Genomic DNA, 20542 nt, shown 5'->3' with positions numbered 1-20542 from the left:
ATCACTGGATAAGAAATCAGCCCTCTACAACTTGACCTGTGGAAAAAGATTTTTTTGAAAAAATCCCAAGCCCCGGGGTCACAATTTCTGCAATAATCTCAATTTCTCCAATTCACTCTAAAATGGTGCCTTACGGTTGCAAATGATCCTCTTAAAGGTTTGGCGGTCGAAACAGAAGTCTCTTTATCAGAGGACAAGAAATCAGCCCTCCACAACTTGACCTGCGGAAAAAGTTTGTTTTTTAAAAAAATCCCTAAGCCCCGGGGTCACAATTTCTGCAAAAATCTCAATTTCGCCAATTCCCTCTAAAATGTTGCCTGACGGTTGCAAATGATCCCCTTAAAGGTTTCGCGGTCGAAACAGAAGGCTTTTTATCATGGGACAAGAAATAAGCCCTCATAACTTGACCTGCGGAAAAAGATTTTTTTGAAAAAATCCCTAAGCCCCGGGGTCACAATTTCTGCAAAAATCTCAATTTCTCCAATTCACTCAAAAATGGTGCCAATCGGTTGCAAATGCTCCCCTGAAAGGTTTGGCGGTCGAAACAGAAGGCTTTTTATCACAGGACAAGAAATTAGCCCTCCACAACTTGACCTGCGGAAAAAGATTTTTTTGAAAAAATCCCTAAGCCCCGGGGTCACAATTTCTGCAAAAATCTCAATTTCTCCAATTCACTCTAAAATGGTGCCTTACGGTTGCAAATGCTCATCTGAAAGGTTTGGCGGTCGAAACAGAAGGCTCTTTATCAGAGGACAAGAAATCAGCCCTCCACAACTTGACCTGCGGCAAAAGGTTTTTTTGAAAAAATCCCTAAGCCCCGGGGTCACAATTTCTGCAAAAATCTCAAGTTCTCCAATTCCCTCTAAAATGGTACCTGACGGTTGCAAATGATCCTCTTAAAGGTTTGGCGGTCGAAACAGAAGGCTTTTTATCACGGGACAAGAAATAAGCCGTCATAACTTGACCTGCGGAAAAAGATTTTTTTGAAAAAATCCCTAAGCCCCGGGGTCACAATTTCTGCAAAAATCTCAATTTCTCCAATTCACTCTAAAATAGTGCCTGACGGTTGCAAATGCTCCCCTGAAAGGTTTGGCGTTCAAAACAGAAGGCTTTTTATCACTGGATAAGAAATCAGCCCTCTACAACTTGACCTGTGGAAAAAGATTTTTTTGAAAAAATCCCAAGCCCCGGGGTCACAATTTCTGCAAAAATCTCAATTTCTCCAATTCACTCAAAAATGGTGCCAATCAGTTGCAAATGCTCCCCTGAAAGGTTTGGCGGTCGAAACAGAAGGCTTTTTATCAAAGGACAAGAAATCAGCCCTCCACAACTTGACCTGCGGAAAAAGGTTTTTTTGAAAAAATCCCTAAGCCCCGGGGTCACAATTTCTGCAAAAATCTCAATTTCTCCAATTCACTCTAAAATGGTGCCTTACGGTTGCAAATGCTCATCTGAAAGGTTTGGCGGTCGAAACAGAAGGCTCTTTATCAGAGGACAAGAAATCAGCCCTCCACAACTTGACCTGCGGAAAAAGGTTATTTTTTAAAAAAATCCCTAAGCCCCGCGGTCACAATTTCTGCAAAAATCTCAATTTCGCCAATTCCCTCTAAAATGTTGCCTGACGGTTGCAAATGATCCCCTTAAAGGTTTCGCGGTCGAAACAGAAGGCTTTTTATCATGGGACAAGAAATAAGCCCTCATAACTTGACCTGCGGAAAAAGATTTTTTTGAAAAAATCCCTAAGCCCCGGGGTCACAATTTCTGCAAAAATCTCAATTTCTCCAATTCACTCAAAAATGGTGCCTGAAGGTTGCAAATGCTACCCTGAAAGGTTTGGCGATCAAAACAGAAGGCTTTTTATCACTGGACAAGAAATCAGCCCTCCACAACTTGACCTGCGGAAAAAGATTTTTTTGAAAAAATCCCTAAGCCCCGGGGTCACAATTTCTGCAAAAATCTCAATTTCTCCAATTCACTCAAAAATGGTGCCAATCGGTTGCAAATGCTCCCCTGAAAGGTTTGGCGGTCGAAACAGAAGGCTTTTTATCACAGGACAAGAAATTAGCCCTCCACAACTTGACCTGCGGAAAAAGATTTTTTTGAAAAAATCCCTAAGCCCCGGGGTCACAATTTCTGCAAAAATCTCAATTTCTCCAATTCACTCTAAAATGGTGCCATTCGGTTGTAAATGCTCCCCTGAAAGGTTTGGCGGTCGAAACAGAAGGCTTTTTATCAAAGGACAAGAAATCAGCCCTCCACAACTTGACCTGCCGGAAAAGATTTTTTTGAAAAAAATCCCTCAGCCCCGGGGTCACAATTTCTGCAAAAATCTCAATTTCTCCAATTCACTCTAAAATGGTGCCATTCGGTTGTAAATGCTCCCCTGAAAGGTTTGGCGGTCGAAACAGAAGGCTTTTTATCACAGGACAAGAAATCAGCCCTCCACAACTTGACCTGCAGAAAAAGATTTTTTTGAAAAAACCCCTAAGCCCCGGGGTCACAATTTCTGCAAAAATCTCAATTTCTCCAATTCACTCTTAAATATTGCCTGACGGTTGCAAATGCTCCCCTGAAAGGTTTGGCGTTCAAAACAGAAGGCTTTTTATCACTGGATAAGAAATCAGCCCTCTACAACTTGACGTGTGGAAAAAGATTTTTTTGAAAAAATCCCAAGCCCCGGGGTCACAATTTCTGCAAAAATCTCAATTTCTCCAATTCACTCAAAAATGGTGCCAATCAGTTGCAAATGCTCCCCTGAAAGGTTTGGCGGTCGAAACAGAAGGCTTTTTATCAAAGGACAAGAAATCAGCCCTCCACAACTTGATCTGCGGAAAAAGGTTTTTTTGAAAAAATCCCTAAGCCCCGGGGTCACAATTTCTGCAAAAATCTCAATTTCTCCAATTCACTCTAAAATGGTGCCTGAGGGTTGCAAATGATCCCCCTAAAGGTTTGGCGGTCGAAACAGAAGGCTTTTTATCACGGGACAAGAAATCAGCCCTCCACAACTTGACCTGCGGAAAAAGATTATTTTGAAAAAATCCCTAAGCCCCGGGGTCACAATTTCTGCAAAAATCTCAATTTCGCCAATTCACTCTAAAATGTTGCCTGATGGTTGCAAATGCTCCCCTGAAAGGCTTGGCGGTCGAAACAGAAGGCTGTTTAGCACAGGACAAGAAATCAGCCCTCCACAACTTGACCTGCCGGAAAAGATTTTTTTGAAAATATCCCTAAGCCCCGGGGTCACAATTTCTGCAAAAATCTCAATTTCGCCAATTCACTCAAAAATGGTGCCATTCGGTTGTAAATGCTCCCCTGAAAGGTTTGGCGGTCGAAACAGAAGGCTTTTTATCACAGGACAAGAAATCAGCCCTCCACAACTTGACCTGCAGAAAAAGATTTTTTTGAAAAAACCCCTAAGCCCCGGGGTCACAATTTCTGCAAAAATCTCAATTTCTCCAATTCACTCTAAAATGGTGCCTGACGGTTGTAAATGATCCTCTTAAAGGTTTGGCGGTCGAAACAGAAGGCTTTTTATCACGGGACAAGAAATAAGCCGTCATAACTTGACCTGCGGAAAAAGATTTTTTTGAAAAAATCCATAAGCCCCGGGGTCACAATTTCTGCAAAAATCTCAATTTCTCCAATTCACTCTAAAATGGTTCCTTACGGTTGCAAATGCTCATCTGAAAGGTTTGGCGGTCGAAACAGAAGGCTCTTTATCAGAGGACAAGAAATCAGCCCTCCACAACTTGACCTGCGGAAAAAGGTTTTTTTTAAAAAAAATCCCTAAGCCCCGGGGTCACAATTTCTGCAAAAATCTCAATTTCGCCAATTCCCTCTAAAATGTTGCCTGACGGTTGCAAATGATCCCCTTAAAGGTTTCGCGGTCGAAACAGAAGGCTTTTTATCATGGGACAAGAAATAAGCCCTCATAACTTGACCTGCGGAAAAAGATTTTTTTGAAAAAATCCCTAAGCCCCGGGGTCACAATTTCTGCAAAAATCTCAATTTCTCCAATTCACTCAAAAATGTTGCCAATCGGTTGCAAATGCTCCCCTGAAAGGTTTGGCGGTCGAAACAGAAGGCTTTTTATCACAGGACAAGAAATTATCCCTCCACAACTTGACCTGCCGGAAAAGATTTTTTTGAAAATATCCCTAAGCCCCGGGGACACAATTTCTGCAAAAATCTCAATTTCTCCAATTCACTCAAAAATGGTGCCATTCGGTTGTAAATGCTCCCCTGAAAGGTTTGGGTTCGAAACAGAAGGCTTTTTATCACAGGACAAGAAATCAGCCCTCCACAACTTGACCTGCAGAAAAAGATTTTTTTGAAAAAACCCCTAAGCCCCGGGGTCACAATTTCTGCAAAAATCTCAATTTCTCCAATTCACTCTAAAATGGTGCCTGACGGTTGTAAATGATCCTCTTAAAGATTTGGCGGTCGAAACAGAAGGCTTTTTATCACGGGACAAGAAATAAGCCGTCATAACTTGACCTGCGGAAAATGATTTTTTTGAAAAAATCCCTAAGCCCCGGGGTCACAATTTCTGCAAAAATCTCAATTTCTCCAATTCACTCTAAAATAGTGCCTGACGGTTGCAAATGCTCCCCTGAAAGGTTTGGCGTTCAAAACAGAAGGCTTTTTATCACTGGATAAGAAATCAGCCCTCTACAACTTGACCTGTGGAAAAAGATTTTTTTGAAAAAATCCCAAGCCCCGGGGTCACAATTTCTGCAAAAATCTCAATTTCTCCAATTCACTCAAAAATGGTGCCAATCAGTTGCAAATGCTCCCCTGAAAGGTTTGGCGGTCGAAACAGAAGGCTTTTTATCAAAGGACAAGAAATCAGCCCTCCACAACTTGAGCTGCGGAAAAAGGTTTTTTTGAAAAAATCCCTAAGCCCCGGGGTCACAATTTCTGCAAAAATCTCAATTTCTCCAATTCACTCTAAAATGGTGCCTTACGGTTGCAAATGCTACCCTGAAAGGTTTGGCGGTCGAAACAGAAGGCTCTTTATCAGAGGAAAAGAAATCAGCCCTCCACAACTTGACCTGCGGAAAAAGGTTTTTTTTAAAAAAAATCCCTAAGCCCCGGGGTCACAATTTCTGCAAAAATCTCAATTTTGCCAATTCACTCTAAAATGGTGCCTGAGGGTTGCAAATGATCCCCCTAAAGGTTTGGCGGTCGAAACAGAAGGCTTTTTATCACGGGACAAGAAATCAGCCCTCCAAAACTTGACCTGCGGAAAAAGATTTTTTTGAAAAAATCCCTAAGCCCCGGGGTCACAATTTCTGCAAAAATCTCAATTTCTCCAATTCACTCTAAAATGTTGCCTGATGGTTGCAAATGCTCCCCTGAAAGGTTTGGCGGTCGAAACAGAAGGCTGTTTAGCACAGGACAAGAAATCAGCCCTCCACAACTTGACCAGCCGGAAAAGATTTTTTTGAAAATATCCCTAAGCCCCGGGGTCACAATTTCTGCAAAAATCTCAATTTCTCCAATTCACTCAAAAATGGTGCCATTCGGTTGTAAATGCTCCCCTGAAAGGTTTGGCGGTCGAAACAGAAGGCTTTTTATCAAAGGACAAGAAATCAGCCCTCCACAACTTGACCTGCGGGAAAAGGTTTTTTTTAAAAAAATCCCTCAGCCCCGGGGTCACAATTTCTGCAAAAATCTCAATTTCTCCTATTCACTCAAAAATGGTGCCAATCGGTTGCAAATGCTCCCCTGAAAAGTTTGGCGGTCGAAACAGAAGGCTTTTTATCACTGGACAAGAAATCAGCCCTCCACAACTTGACCTGCGTGAAAAGATTTTTTTGAAAAAAATCCCTCAGCCCCGGGGTCACAATTTCTGCAAAAATCTCAATTTCTCCAATTCACTCAAAAATGGTGCCTGAAGGTTGCAAATGCTACCCTGAAAGGTTTGGCGGTCAAAACAGAAGGCTTTTTATCACTGGACAAGAAATCAGCCCTCCACAACTTGACCTGCGTGAAAAGATTTTTTTGAAAAAAATCCCTCAGCCCCGGGGTCACAATTTCTGCAAAAATCTCAATTTCTCCAATTCACTCAAAAATGGTGCCTGAAGGTTGCAAATGCTACCCTGAAAGGTTTGGCGGTCAAAACAGAAGGCTTTTTATCACTGGACAAGAAATCAGCCCTCCACAACTTGACCTGCGGAAAAAGATTTTTTTGAAAAAAAATCCCTCAGCCCCGGGGTCACAATTTCTGCAAAAATCTCAATTTCTCCAATTCACTCAAAAATGGTGCCATTCGGTTGTAAATGCTCCCCTGAAAGGTTTGGCGGTCGAAACAGAAGGCTTTTTATCAAAGGACAAGAAATCAGCACTCCACAACTTGACCTGCGGGAAAAGGTTTTTTTGAAAAAAATCCCTCAGCCCCGGGGTCACAATTTCTGCAAAAATCTCAATTTCTCCAATTCACTCAAAAATGGTGCCTGAAGGTTGCAAATGCTACCCTGAAAGGTTTGGCGGTCAAAACAGAAGGCTTTTTATCACTGGACAAGAAATCAGCCCTCCACAACTTGACCTGCGGGAAAAGGTTTTTTTGAAAAAAATCCCTCAGCCCCGGGGTCACAATTTCTGCAAAAATCTCAATTTCTCCAATTCACTCAAAAATGGTGCCAATCGGTTGCAAATGCTCCCCTGAAAGGTTTGGCGGTCGAAACAGAAGGCTTTTTATCACTGGACAAGAAATCAGCCCTCCACAACTTGACCTGCGTGAAAAGATTTTTTTGAAAAAAATCCCTCAGCCCTGGGGTCACAATTTCTGCAAAAATCTCAATTTCTCCAATTCACTCAAAAATGGTGCCTGAAGGTTGCAAATGCTACCCTGAAAGGTTTGGCGGTCAAAACAGAAGGCTTCTTATCACTGGACAAGAAATCAGCCCTCCACAACTTGACCTGCGGAAAAAGATTTTTTTGAAAAAAAATCCCTCAGCCCCGGGGTCACAATTTCTGCAAAAATCTCAATTTCTCCAATTCACTCAAAAATGGTGCCTGAAGGTTGCAAATGCTCCCCTGAAAGGTTTGGCGGTCGAAACAGAAGGCTTTTTATCACTGGATAAGAAATCAGCCCTCTACAACTTGACCTGCGGAAAAAGATTTTTTTGAAAAAATCCCAAGCCCGGGGTCACAATTTCTGCAAAAATCTCAATTTCTCCAATTCACTCTAAAATGGTTCCTGACGGGTGCAAATGATCCCCCTAAAGGTTTGGCAGTCGAAACAGAAGGCTTTTTATCACGGGACAAGAAATCAGCCCTCGACAACTTGACCTGCGGAAAAAGATTTTTTTGAAAAAATCCCTAAGCCCCGGGGTCACAATTTCTGCAAAAATATCAATTTCTCCAATTCACTCAAAAATGTTGCCAATCGGTTGCAAATGCTCCCCTGAAAGGTTTGGCGGTCAAAACAGAAGGCTTTTTATCACAGGACAAGAAATTAGCACTCCACAACTTGACCTGCGGGAAAAGATTTTTTTGAAAAAATCCCTAAGCCCCGGGGTCACAATTTCTGCAAAAATCTCAATTTCTCCAATTCACTCTAAAATAGTGCCTGAGGGTTGCAAATGATCCCCCTAAAGGTTTGGCGGTCGAAACAGAAGGCTTTTTATCACGGGACAAGAAATCAGCCCTCCACAACTTGACCTGCGGAAAAAGATTTTTTTGAAAAAATCCCTAAGCCCCGGGGTCACAATTTCTGCAAAAATCTCAATTTCTCCAATTCACTCTAAAATGTTGCCTGATGGTTGCAAATGCTCCCCTGAAAGGTTTGGCGGTCGAAACAGAAGGCTGTTTAGAACAGGACAAGAAATCAGCCCTCCACAAATTGACCTGCCGGAAAAGATTTTTTTGAAAAAATCCCTAAGCCCCGGGGTCACAATTTCTGCAAAAATCTCAATTTCTCCAATTCACTCTAAAATGGTGCCTTACGGTTGCAAATGCTCATCTGAAAGGTTTGGCGGTCGAAAAAGAAGGCTTTTTATCACTGGATAAGGAATCAGCCCTCTACAACTTGACCTGTGGAAAAAGATTTTTTTGAAAAAATCCCAAGCCCCGGGGTCACAATTTCTGCAAAAATCTCAATTTCTCCAATTCACTCAACAATGGTGCCAATCAGTTGCAAATGCTCCCCTGAAAGGTTTGGCGGTCGAAACAGAAGGCTTTTTATCAAAGGACAAGAAATCAGCCCTCCACAACTTGACCTGCGGAAAAAGCTTTTTTTGAAAAAATCCCTAAGCCCCGGGGTCACAATTTCTGCAAAAATCTCAATTTCTCCAATTCACTCTAAAATGGTGCCTGAGGGTTGCAAATGATCCCCCTAAAGGTTTGGCGGTCGAAACAGAAGGCTTTTTATCACGGGACAAGAAATAAGCCGTCATAACTTGACCTGCGGAAAAAGATTTTTTTGAAAAAATCCCTAAGCCCCGGGGTCACGATTTCTGCAAAAATCTCAATTTCTCCAATTCGCTCTAAAATGGTGCCTTACGGTTGCAAATGCTCATCTGAAAGGTTTGGCGGTCGAAACAGAAGGCTCTTTATCAGAGGACAAGAAATCAGCCCTCCACAACTTGACCTGCGGAAAAAGGTTTTTTTTAAAAAAAATCCCTAAGCCCCGGGGTCACAATTTCTGGAAAAATCTCAATTTCTCCAATTCACTCTAAAATGGTGCCTGAGGGTTGCAAATGATCCCCCTAAAGGTTTGGCGGTCGAAACAGAAGGCTTTTTATCAGGGGACAAGAAATCAGCCCTCCAAAACTTGACCTGCGGAAAAAGATTTTTTTGAAAATATCCCTAAGCCCCGGGGTCACAATTTCTGCAAAAATCTCAATTTCTCCAATTCACTCAAAAATGGTGCCATTCGGTTGTAAATGCTCCCCTGAAAGGTTTGGCGGTCGAAACAGAAGGCTTTTTATCAAAGGACAAGAAATCAGCCCTCCACAACTTGACCTGCGGGAAAAGGTTTTTTTGAAAAAAATCCCTCAGCCCCGGGGTCACAATTTCTGCAAAAATCTCAATTTCTCCACTTCACTCAAAAATGGTGCCAATCGGTTGCAAATGCTCCCCTGAAAGGTTTGGCGGTCGAAACAGAAGGCTTTTTATCACTGGACAAGAAATCAGCCCTCCACAACTTGACCTGCGTGAAAAGATTTTTTTGAAAAAAATCCCTCAGCCCCGGGGTCACAATTTCTGCAAAAATCTCAATTTCTCCAATTCACTCAAAAATGGTGCCTGAAGGTTGCAAATGCTACCCTGAAAGGTTTGGCGGTCAAAACAGAAGGCTTTTTATCACTGGACAAGAAATCAGCCCTCCACAGATTGACCTGCGGAAAAAGATTTTTTTGAAAAAATCCCTAAGCCCCGGGGTCACAATTTCTGCAAAAATCTCAATTTCTCGAATTCACTCAAAAATGTTGCCAATCGGTTGCAAATGCTCCCCTGAAAGGTTTGGCGGTCGAAACAGAAGGCTTTTTATCACAGGACAAGAAATTAGCCCTCCACAACTTGACCTGCGGAAAAAGATTTTTTTGAAAAAATCCCTAAGCCCCGGGGTCACAATTTCTGCAAAAATCTCAATTTCTCCAATTCACTCTAAAATGGTGCCATTCGGTTGTAAATGCTCCCCTGAAAGGTTTGGCGGTCGAAACAGAAGGCTTTTTATCAAAGGACAAGAAATCAGCCCTCCACAACTTGACCTGCCGGAAAAGATTTTTTTGAAAAAAATCCCTCAGCCCCGGGGTCACAATTTCTGCAAAAATCTCAATTTCTCCAATTCACTCAAAAATGGTGCCATTCGGTTGTAAATGCTCCCCTGAAAGGTTTGGCGGTCGAAACAGAAGGCTTTTTATCACAGGACAAGAAATCAGCCCTCCACAACTTGACCTGCAGAAAAAGATTTTTTTGAAAAAACCCCTAAGCCCCGGGGTCACAATTTCTGCAAAAATCTCAATTTCTCCAATTCACTCTTAAATAGTGCCTGACGGTTGCAAATGCTCCCCTGAAAGGTTTGGCGTTCAAAACTGAAGTCTTTTTATCACTGGATAAGAAATCAGCCCTCTACAACTTGACCTGTGGAAAAAGATTTTTTTGAAAAAATCCCAAGCCCCGGGGTCACAATTTCTGCAAAAATCTCAATTTCTCCAATTCACTCAAAAATGGTGCCAATCAGTTGCAAATGCTCCCCTGAAAGGTTTGGCGGTCGAAACAGAAGGCTTTTTATCAAAGGACAAGAAATCAGCCCTCCACAACTTGACCTGCGGAAAAAGGTTTTTTTGAAAAAATCCCTAAGCCCCGGGGTCACAATTTCTGCAAAAATCTCAATTTCTCCAATTCACTCTAAAATGGTGCCTGAGGGTTGCGAATGATCCCCCTAAAGGTTTGGCGGTCGAAACAGAAGGCTTTTTATCACGGGACAAGAAATCAGCCCTCCACAACTTGACCTGCGGAAAAAGATTTTTTTGAAAAAATCCCTAAGCCCCGGGGTCACAATTTCTGCAAAAATCTCAATTTCCCCAATTCACTCTAAAATGGTTCCTTACGGTTGCAAATGCTCATCTGAAAGGTTTGGCGGTCGAAACAGAAGGCTCTTTATCAGAGGACAAGAAATCAGCCCTCCACAACTTGACCTGCGGAAAAAGGTTTTTTTAAAAAAAAATCCCTAAGCCCCGGGGTCACAATTTCTGCAAAAATCTCAATTTCGCCAATTCCCTCTAAAATGTTGCCTGACGGTTGCAAATGATCCCCTTAAAGGTTTCGCGGTTGAAACAGAAGGCTTTTTATCATGGGACAAGAAATAAGCCCTCATAACTTGACCTGCGGAAAAAGATTTTTTTGAAAAAATCCCTAAGCCCCGGGGTCACAATTTCTGGAAAAATCTCAATTTCTCCAATTCACTCAAAAATGTTGCCAATCGGTTGCAAATGCTCCCCTGAAAGGTTTGGCGGTCGAAACAGAAGGCTTTTTATCACAGGACAAGAAATTAGCCCTCCACAACTTGACCTGCCGGAAAAGATTTTTTTGAAAATATCCCTAAGCCCCGGGGACACAATTTCTGCAAAAATCTCAATTTCTCCAATTCACTCAAAAATGGTGCCATTCGGTTGTAAATGCTCCCCTGAAAGGTTTGGCGGTCGAAACAGAAGGCTTTTTATCACAGGACAAGAAATCAGCCCTCCACAACTTGACCTGCAGAAAAAGATTTTTTTGAAAAAACCCCTAAGCCCCGGGGTCACAATTTCTGCAAAAATCTCAATTTCTCCAATTCACTCTAAAATGGTGCCTGACGGTTGTAAATGATCCTCTTAAAGATTTGGCGGTCGAAACAGAAGGCTTTTTATCACGGGACAAGAAATAAGCCGTCATAACTTGACCTGCGGAAAATGATTTTTTTGAAAAAATCCCTAAGCCCCGGGGTCACAATTTCTGCAAAAATCTCAATTTCTCCAATTCACTCTAAAATAGTGCCTGACGGTTGCAAATGCTCCCCTGAAAGGTTTGGCGTTCAAAACAGAAGGCTTTTTATCACTGGATAAGAAATCAGCCCTCTACAACTTGACCTGTGGAAAAAGATTTTTTTGAAAAAACCCCTAAGCCCCGGGGTCACAATTTCTGCAAAAATCTCAATTTCTCCAATTCACTCTAAAATGGTGCCTTACGGTTGCAAATGCTACCCTGAAAGGTTTGGCGGTCGAAACAGAAGGCTCTTTATCAGAGGACAAGAAATCAGCCCTCCACAACTTGACCTGCGGAAAAAGGTTTTTTTTTAAAAAAATCCCTAAGCCCCGGGGTCACAATTTCTGCAAAAATCTCAATTTTGCCAATTCACTCTAAAATGGTGCCTGAGGGTTGCAAATGATCCCCCTAAAGGATTGGCGGTCGAAACAGAAGGCTTTTTATCACGGGACAAGAAATCAGCCCTCCAAAACTTGACCTGCGGAAAAAGATTTTTTTGAAAAAATCCCTAAGCCCCGGGGTCACAATTTCTGCAAAAATCTCAATTTCTCCAATTCACTCTAAAATGTTGCCTGATGGTTGCAAATGCTCCCCTGAAAGGTTTGGCGGTCGAAACAGAAGGCTGTTTAGCACAGGACAAGAAATCAGCCCTCCACAACTTGACCTGCCGGAAAAGATTTTTTTGAAAATATCCCTAAGCCCCGGGGTCACAATTTCTGCAAAAATCTCAATTTCTCCAATTCACTCAAAAATGGTGCCATTCGGTTGTAAATGCTCCCCTGAAAGGTTTGGCGGTCGAAACAGAAGGCTTTTTATCAAAGGACAAGAAATCAGCCCTCCACAACTTGACCTGCGGGAAAAGGTTTTTTTTAAAAAAATCCCTCAGCCCCGGGGTCACAATTTCTGCAAAAATCTCAATTTCTCCTATTCACTCAAAAATGGTGCCAATCGGTTGCAAATGCTCCCCTGAAAAGTTTGGCGGTCGAAACAGAAGGCTTTTTATCACTGGACAAGAAATCAGCCCTCCACAACTTGACCTGCGTGAAAAGATTTTTTTGAAAAAAATCCCTCAGCCCCGGGGTCACAATTTCTGCAAAAATCTCAATTTCTCCAATTCACTCAAAAATGGTGCCTGAAGGTTGCAAATGCTACCCTGAAAGGTTTGGCGGTCAAAACAGAAGGCTTTTTATCACTGGACAAGAAATCAGCCCTCCACAACTTGACCTGCGGAAAAAGATTTTTTTGAAAAAATCCCTAAGCCCCGGGGTCACAATTTCTGCAAAAATCTCAATTTCCCCAATTCACTTTAAAATGGTTCCTTACGGTTGCAAATGCTCATCTGAAAGGTTTGGCGGTCGAAACAGAAGGCTCTTTATCAGAGGACAAGAAATCAGCCCTCCACAACTTGACCTGCGGAAAAAGGTTTTTTTTAAAAAAAAATCCCTAAGCCCCGGGGTCACAATTTCTGCAAAAATCTCAATTTCGCCAATTCCCTCTAAAATGTTGCCTGACGGTTGTAAATGCTCCCCTGAAAGGTTTGGCGGTCGAAACAGAAGGCTTTTTATCAAAGGACAAGAAATCAGCACTCCACAACTTGACCTGCGGGAAAAGGTTTTTTTGAAAAAAATCCCTCAGCCCCGGGGTCACAATTTCTGCAAAAATCTCAATTTCTCCAATTCACTCAAAAATGGTGCCAATCGGTTGCAAATGCTCCCCTGAAAGGTTTGGCGGTCGAAACAGAAGGCTTTTTATCACTGGACAAGAAATCAGCCCTCCACAACTTGACCTGCGTGAAAAGATTTTTTTGAAAAAAATCCCTCAGCCCCGGGGTCACAATTTCTGCAAAAATCTCAATTTCTCCAATTCACTCAAAAATGGTGCCTGAAGGTTGCAAATGCTACCCTGAAAGGTTTGGCGGTCAAAACAGAAGGCTTTTTATCACTGGACAAGAAATCAGCCCTCCACAACTTGACCTGCGGGAAAAGGTTTTTTTGAAAAAAATCCCTCAGCCCCGGGGTCACAATTTCTGCAAAAATCTCAATTTCTCCAATTCACTCAAAAATGGTGCCAATCGGTTGCAAATGCTCCCCTGAAAGGTTTGGCGGTCGAAACAGAAGGCTTTTTATCACTGGACAAGAAATCAGCCCTCCACAACTTGACCTGCGTGAAACGATTTTTTTGAAAAAAATCCCTCAGCCCTGGGGTCACAATTTCTGCAAAAATCTCAATTTCTCCAATTCACTCAAAAATGGTGCCTGAAGGTTGCAAATGCTACCCTGAAAGGTTTGGCGGTCAAAACAGAAGGCTTCTTATCACTGGACAAGAAATCAGCCCTCCACAACTTGACCTGCGGAAAAAGATTTTTTTGAAAAAAAATCCCTCAGCCCCGGGGTCACAATTTCTGCAAAAATCTCAATTTCTCCAATTCACTCAAAAATGGTGCCTGAAGGTTGCAAATGCTCCCCTGAAAGGTTTGGCGGTCGAAACAGAAGGCTTTTTATCACTGGATAAGAAATCAGCCCTCTACAACTTGACCTGCGGAAAAAGATTTTTTTGAAAAAATCCCAAGCCCGGGGTCACAATTTCTGCAAAAATCTCAATTTCTCCAATTCACTCTAAAATGGTTCCTGACGGGTGCAAATGATCCCCCTAAAGGTTTGGCAGTCGAAACAGAAGGCTTTTTATCACGGGACAAGAAATCAGCCCTCGACAACTTGACCTGCGGAAAAAGATTTTTTTGAAAAAATCCCTAAGCCCCGGGGTCACAATTTCTGCAAAAATATCAATTTCTCCAATTCACTCAAAAATGTTGCCAATCGGTTGCAAATGCTCCCCTGAAAGGTTTGGCGGTCAAAACAGAAGGCTTTTTATCACAGGACAAGAAATTAGCACTCCACAACTTGACCTGCGGGAAAAGATTTTTTTGAAAAAATCCCTAAGGCCCGGGGTCACAATTTCTGCAAAAATCTCAATTTCTCCAATTCACTCTAAAATGGTGCATGAGGGTTGCAAATGATCCCCCTAAAGGTTTGGCGGTCGAAACAGAAGGCTTTTTATCACGGGACAAGAAATCAGCCCTCCACAACTTGACCTGCGGAAAAAGATTTTTTTGAAAAAATCCCTAAGCCCCGGGGTCACAATTTCTGCAAAAATCTCAATTTCTCCAATTCACTCTAAAATGTTGCCTCATGGTTGCAAATGCTCCCCTGAAAGGTTTGGCGGTCGAAACAGAAGGCTGTTTAGAACAGGACAAGAAATCAGCCCTCCACAAATTGACCTGCCGGAAAAGATTTTTTTGAAAAAATCCCTAAGCCCCGGGGTCACAATTTCTGCAAAAATCTCAATTTCTCCAATTCACTCTAAAATGGTGCCTTACGGTTGCAAATGCTCATCTGAAAGGTTTGGCGGTCGAAAAAGAAGGCTTTTTATCACTGGATAAGGAATCAGCCCTCTACAACTTGACCTGTGGAAAAAGATTTTTTTGAAAAAATCCCAAGCCCCGGGGTCACAATTTCTGCAAAAATCTCAATTTCTCCAATTCACTCAACAATGGTGCCAATCAGTTGCAAATGCTCCCCTGAAAGGTTTGGCGGTCGAAACAGAAGGCTTTTTATCAAAGGACAAGAAATCAGCCCTCCACAACTTGACCTGCGGAAAAAGCTTTTTTTGAAAAAATCCCTAAGCCCCGGGGTCACAATTTCTGCAAAAATCTCAATTTCTCCAATTCACTCTAAAATGGTGCCTGAGGGTTGCAAATGATCCCCCTAAAGGTTTGGCGGTCGAAACAGAAGGCTTTTTATCACGGGACAAGAAATAAGCCGTCATAACTTGACCTGCGGAAAAAGATTTTTTTGAAAAAATCCCTAAGCCCCGGGGTCACAATTTCTGCAAAAATCTCAATTTCTCCAATTCGCTCTAAAATGGTGCCTTACGGTTGCAAATGCTCATCTGAAAGGTTTGGCGGTCGAAACAGAAGGCTCTTTATCAGAGGACAAGAAATCAGCCCTCCACAACTTGACCTGCGGAAAAAGGTATTTTTTAAAAAAATCCCTAAGCCCCGGGGTCACAATTTCTGGAAAAATCTCAATTTCTCCAATTCACTCTAAAATGGTGCCTGAGGGTTGCAAATGATCCCCCTAAAGGTTTGGCGGTCGAAACAGAAGGCTTTTTATCAGGGGACAAGAAATCAGCCCTCCAAAACTTGACCTGCGGAAAAAGATTTTTTTGAAAAAATCCCTAAGCCCCGGGGTCACAATTTCTGCAAAAATCTCAATTTCTCCAATTCACTCTAAAATGTTGCCTGATGGTTGCAAATGCTCCCCTGAAAGGTTTGGCGGTCGAAACAGAAGGCTGTTTAGCACAGGACAAGAAATCAGCCCTCCACAACTTGACCTGCCGGAAAAGATTTTTTTGAAAATATCCCTAAGCCCCGGGGTCACAATTTCTGCAAAAATCTCAATTTCTCCAATTCACTCAAAAATGGTGCCATTCGGTTGTAAATGCTCCCCTGAAAGGTTTGGCGGTCGAAACAGAAGGCTTTTTATCACGGGACAAGAAATAAGCCGTCATAACTTGACCTGCGGAAAAAGATTTTTTTGAAAAAATCCCTAAGCCCCGGGGTCACAATTTCTGCAAAAATCTCAATTTCTCCAATTCGCTCTAAAATGGTGCCTTACGGTTGCAAATGCTCATCTGAAAGGTTTGGCGGTCGAAACAGAAGGCTCTTTATCAGAGGACAAGAAATCAGCCCTCCACAACTTGACCTGCGGAAAAAGGTTTTTTTTAAAAAAAATCCCTAAGCCCCGGGGTCACAATTTCTGGAAAAATCTCAATTTCTCCAATTCACTCTAAAATGGTGCCTGAGGGTTGCAAATGATCCCCCTAAAGGTTTGGCGGTCGAAACAGAAGGCTTTTTATCAGGGGACAAGAAATCAGCCCTCCAAAACTTGACCTGCGGAAAAAGATTTTTTTGAAAAAATCCCTAAGCCCCGGGGTCACAATTTCTGCAAAAATCTCAATTTCTCCAATTCACTCAAAAATGGTGCCATTCGGTTGTAAATGCTCCCCTGAAAGGTTTGGCGGTCGAAACAGAAGGCTGTTTAGCACAGGACAAGAAATCAGCCCTCCACAACTTGACCTGCCGGAAAAGATTTTTTTGAAAATATCCCTAAGCCCCGGGGTCACAATTTCTGCAAAAATCTCAATTTCTCCAATTCACTCAAAAATGGTGCCATTCGGTTGTAAATGCTCCCCTGAAAGGTTTGGCGGTCGAAACAGAAGGCTTTTTATCAAAGGACAAGAAATCAGCCCTCCACAACTTGACCTGCGGGAAAAGGTTTTTTTGAAAAAAATCCCTCAGCCCCGGGGTCACAATTTCTGCAAAAATCTCAATTTCTCCAATTCACTCTAAAATGGTTCCTGACGGGTGCAAATGATCCCCCTAAAGGTTTGGCAGTCGAAACAGAAGGCTTTTTATCACGGGACAAGAAATCAGCCCTCGACAACTTGACCTGCGGAAAAAGATTTTTTTGAAAAAATCCCTAAGCCCCGGGGTCACAATTTCTGCAAAAATATCAATTTCTCCAATTCACTCAAAAATGTTGCCAATCGGTTGCAAATGCTCCCCTGAAAGGTTTGGCGGTCAAAACAGAAGGCTTTTTATCACAGGACAAGAAATTAGCACTCCACAACTTGACCTGCGGGAAAAGATTTTTTTGAAAAAATCCCTAAGGCCCGGGGTCACAATTTCTGCAAAAATCTCAATTTCTCCAATTCACTCTAAAATGGTTCTTGAGGGTTGCAAATGATCCCCCTAAAGGTTTGGCGGTCGAAACAGAAGGCTTTTTATCACGGGACAAGAAATCAGCCCTCCACAACTTGACCTGCGGAAAAAGATTTTTTTGAAAAAATCCCTAAGCCCCGGGGTCACAATTTCTGCAAAAATCTCAATTTCTCCAATTCACTCTAAAATGTTGCCTCATGGTTGCAAATGCTCCCCTGAAAGGTTTGGCGGTCGAAACAGAAGGCTGTTTAGAACAGGACAAGAAATCAGCCCTCCACAAATTGACCTGCCGGAAAAGATTTTTTTGAAAAAATCCCTAAGCCCCGGGGTCACAATTTCTGCAAAAATCTCAATTTCTCCAATTCACTCTAAAATGGTGCCTTACGGTTGCAAATGCTCATCTGAAAGGTTTGGCGGTCGAAAAAGAAGGCTTTTTATCACTGGATAAGGAATCAGCCCTCTACAACTTGACCTGTGGAAAAAGATTTTTTTGAAAAAATCCCAAGCCCCGGGGTCACAATTTCTGCAAAAATCTCAATTTCTCCAATTCACTCAACAATGGTGCCAATCAGTTGCAAATGCTCCCCTGAAAGGTTTGGCGGTCGAAACAGAAGGCTTTTTATCAAAGGACAAGAAATCAGCCCTCCACAACTTGACCTGCGGAAAAAGCTTTTTTTGAAAAAATCCCTAAGCCCCGGGGTCACAATTTCTGCAAAAATCTCAATTTCTCCAATTCACTCTAAAATGGTGCCTGAGGGTTGCAAATGATCCCCCTAAAGGTTTGGCGGTCGAAACAGAAGGCTTTTTATCACGGGACAAGAAATAAGCCGTCATAACTTGACCTGCGGAAAAAGATTTTTTTGAAAAAATCCCTAAGCCCCGGGGTCACAATTTCTGCAAAAATCTCAATTTCTCCAATTCGCTCTAAAATGGTGCCTTACGGTTGCAAATGCTCATCTGAAAGGTTTGGCGGTCGAAACAGAAGGCTCTTTATCAGAGGACAAGAAATCAGCCCTCCACAACTTGACCTGCGGAAAAAGGTATTTTTAAAAAAAATCCCTAAGCCCCGGGGTCACAATTTCTGGAAAAATCTCAATTTCTCCAATTCACTCTAAAATGGTGCCTGAGGGTTGCAAATGATCCCCCTAAAGGTTTGGCGGTCGAAACAGAAGGCTTTTTATCAGGGGACAAGAAATCAGCCCTCCAAAACTTGACCTGCGGAAAAAGATTTTTTTGAAAAAATCCCTAAGCCCCGGGGTCACAATTTCTGCAAAAATCTCAATTTCTCCAATTCACTCTAAAATGTTGCCTGATGGTTGCAAATGCTCCCCTGAAAGGTTTGGCGGTCGAAACAGAAGGCTGTTTAGCACAGGACAAGAAATCAGCCCTCCACAACTTGACCTGCCGGAAAAGATTTTTTTGAAAATATCCCTAAGCCCCGGGGTCACAATTTCTGCAAAAATCTCAATTTCTCCAATTCACTCAAAAATGGTGCCATTCGGTTGTAAATGCTCCCCTGAAAGGTTTGGCGGTCGAAACAGAAGGCTTTTTATCACGGGACAAGAAATAAGCCGTCATAACTTGACCTGCGGAAAAAGATTTTTTTGAAAAAATCCCTAAGCCCCGGGGTCACAATTTCTGCAAAAATCTCAATTTCTCCAATTCGCTCTAAAATGGTGCCTTACGGTTGCAAATGCTCATCTGAAAGGTTTGGCGGTCGAAACAGAAGGCTCTTTATCAGAGGACAAGAAATCAGCCCTCCACAACTTGACCTGCGGAAAAAGGTTTTTTTTAAAAAAAATCCCTAAGCCCCGGGGTCACAATTTCTGGAAAAATCTCAATTTCTCCAATTCACTCTAAAATGGTGCCTGCCGGTTGCAAATGATCCCCCTAAAGGTTTGGCGGTCGAAACAGAAGGCTTTTTATCAGGGGACAAGAAATCAGCCCTCCAAAACTTGACCTGCGGAAAAAGATTTTTTTGAAAAAATCCCTAAGCCCCGGGGTCACAATTTCTGCAAAAATCTCAATTTCTCCAATTCACTCAAAAATGGTGCCATTCGGTTGTAAATGCTCCCCTGAAAGGTTTGGCGGTCGAAACAGAAGGCTGTTTAGCACAGGACAAGAAATCAGCCCTCCACAACTTGACCTGCCGGAAAAGATTTTTTTGAAAATATCCCTAAGCCCCGGGGTCACAATTTCTGCAAAAATCTCAATTTCTCCAATTCACTCAAAAATGGTGCCATTCGGTTGTAAATGCTCCCCTGAAAGGTTTGGCGGTCGAAACAGAAGGCTTTTTATCAAAGGACAAGAAATCAGCCCTCCACAACTTGACCTGCGGGAAAAGGTTTTTTTGAAAAAAATCCCTCAGCCCCGGGGTCACAATTTCTGCAAAAATCTCAATTTCTCCAATTCACTCAAAAATGGTGCCAATCGGTTGCAAATGCTCCCCTGAAAGGTTTGGCGGTCGAAACAGAAGGCTTTTTATCACTGGACAAGAAATCAGCCCTCCACAACTTGACCTGCGTGAAAAGATTTTTTTGAAAAAAATCCCTCAGCCCCGGGGTCACAATTTCTGCAAAAATCTCAATTTCTCCAATTCCCTCAAAAATGGTGCCTGAAGGTTGCAAATGCTACCCTGAAAGGTTTGGCGGTCAAAACAGAAGGCTTTTTATCACTGGACAAGAAATCAGCCCTCCACAAATTGACCTGCGGAAAAAGATTTTTTTGAAAAAATCCCTAAGCCCCGGGGTCACAATTTCTGCAAAAATCTCAATTTCTCGAATTCACTCAAAAATGGTGCCAATCGGTTGCAAATGCTCCCCTGAAAGGTTTGGCGGTCGAAACAGAAGGCTTTTTATCACAGGACAAGAAATTAGCCCTCCACAACTTGACCTGCGGAAAAAGATTTTTTTGAAAAAATCCCTAAGCCCCGGGGTCACAATTTCTGCAAAAATCTCAATTTCTCCAATTCACTCTAAAATGGTGCCATTCGGTTGTAAATGCTCCCCTGAAAGGTTTGGCGGTCGAAACAGAAGGCTTTTTATCAAAGGACAAGAAATCAGCCCTCCACAACTTGACCTGCCGGAAAAGATTTTTTTGAAAAAAATCCCTCAGCCCCGGGGTCACAATTTCTGCAAAAATCTCAATTTCTCCAATTCACTCTAAAATGGTGCCATTCGGTTGTAAATGCTCCCCTGAAAGGTTTGGCGGTCGAAACAGAAGGCTTTTTATCACAGGACAAGAAATCAGCCCTCCACAACTTGACCTGCAGAAAAAGATTTTTTTGAA

Source organism: Podarcis gaigeae, assembly GCF_964106915.1.
Source record: "Podarcis gaigeae genome assembly, chromosome: 9".
In the NCBI taxonomy this organism is placed as follows: Eukaryota; Metazoa; Chordata; class Lepidosauria; order Squamata; family Lacertidae; genus Podarcis; species Podarcis gaigeae.
This window is presented reverse-complemented; position numbering follows the sequence as displayed.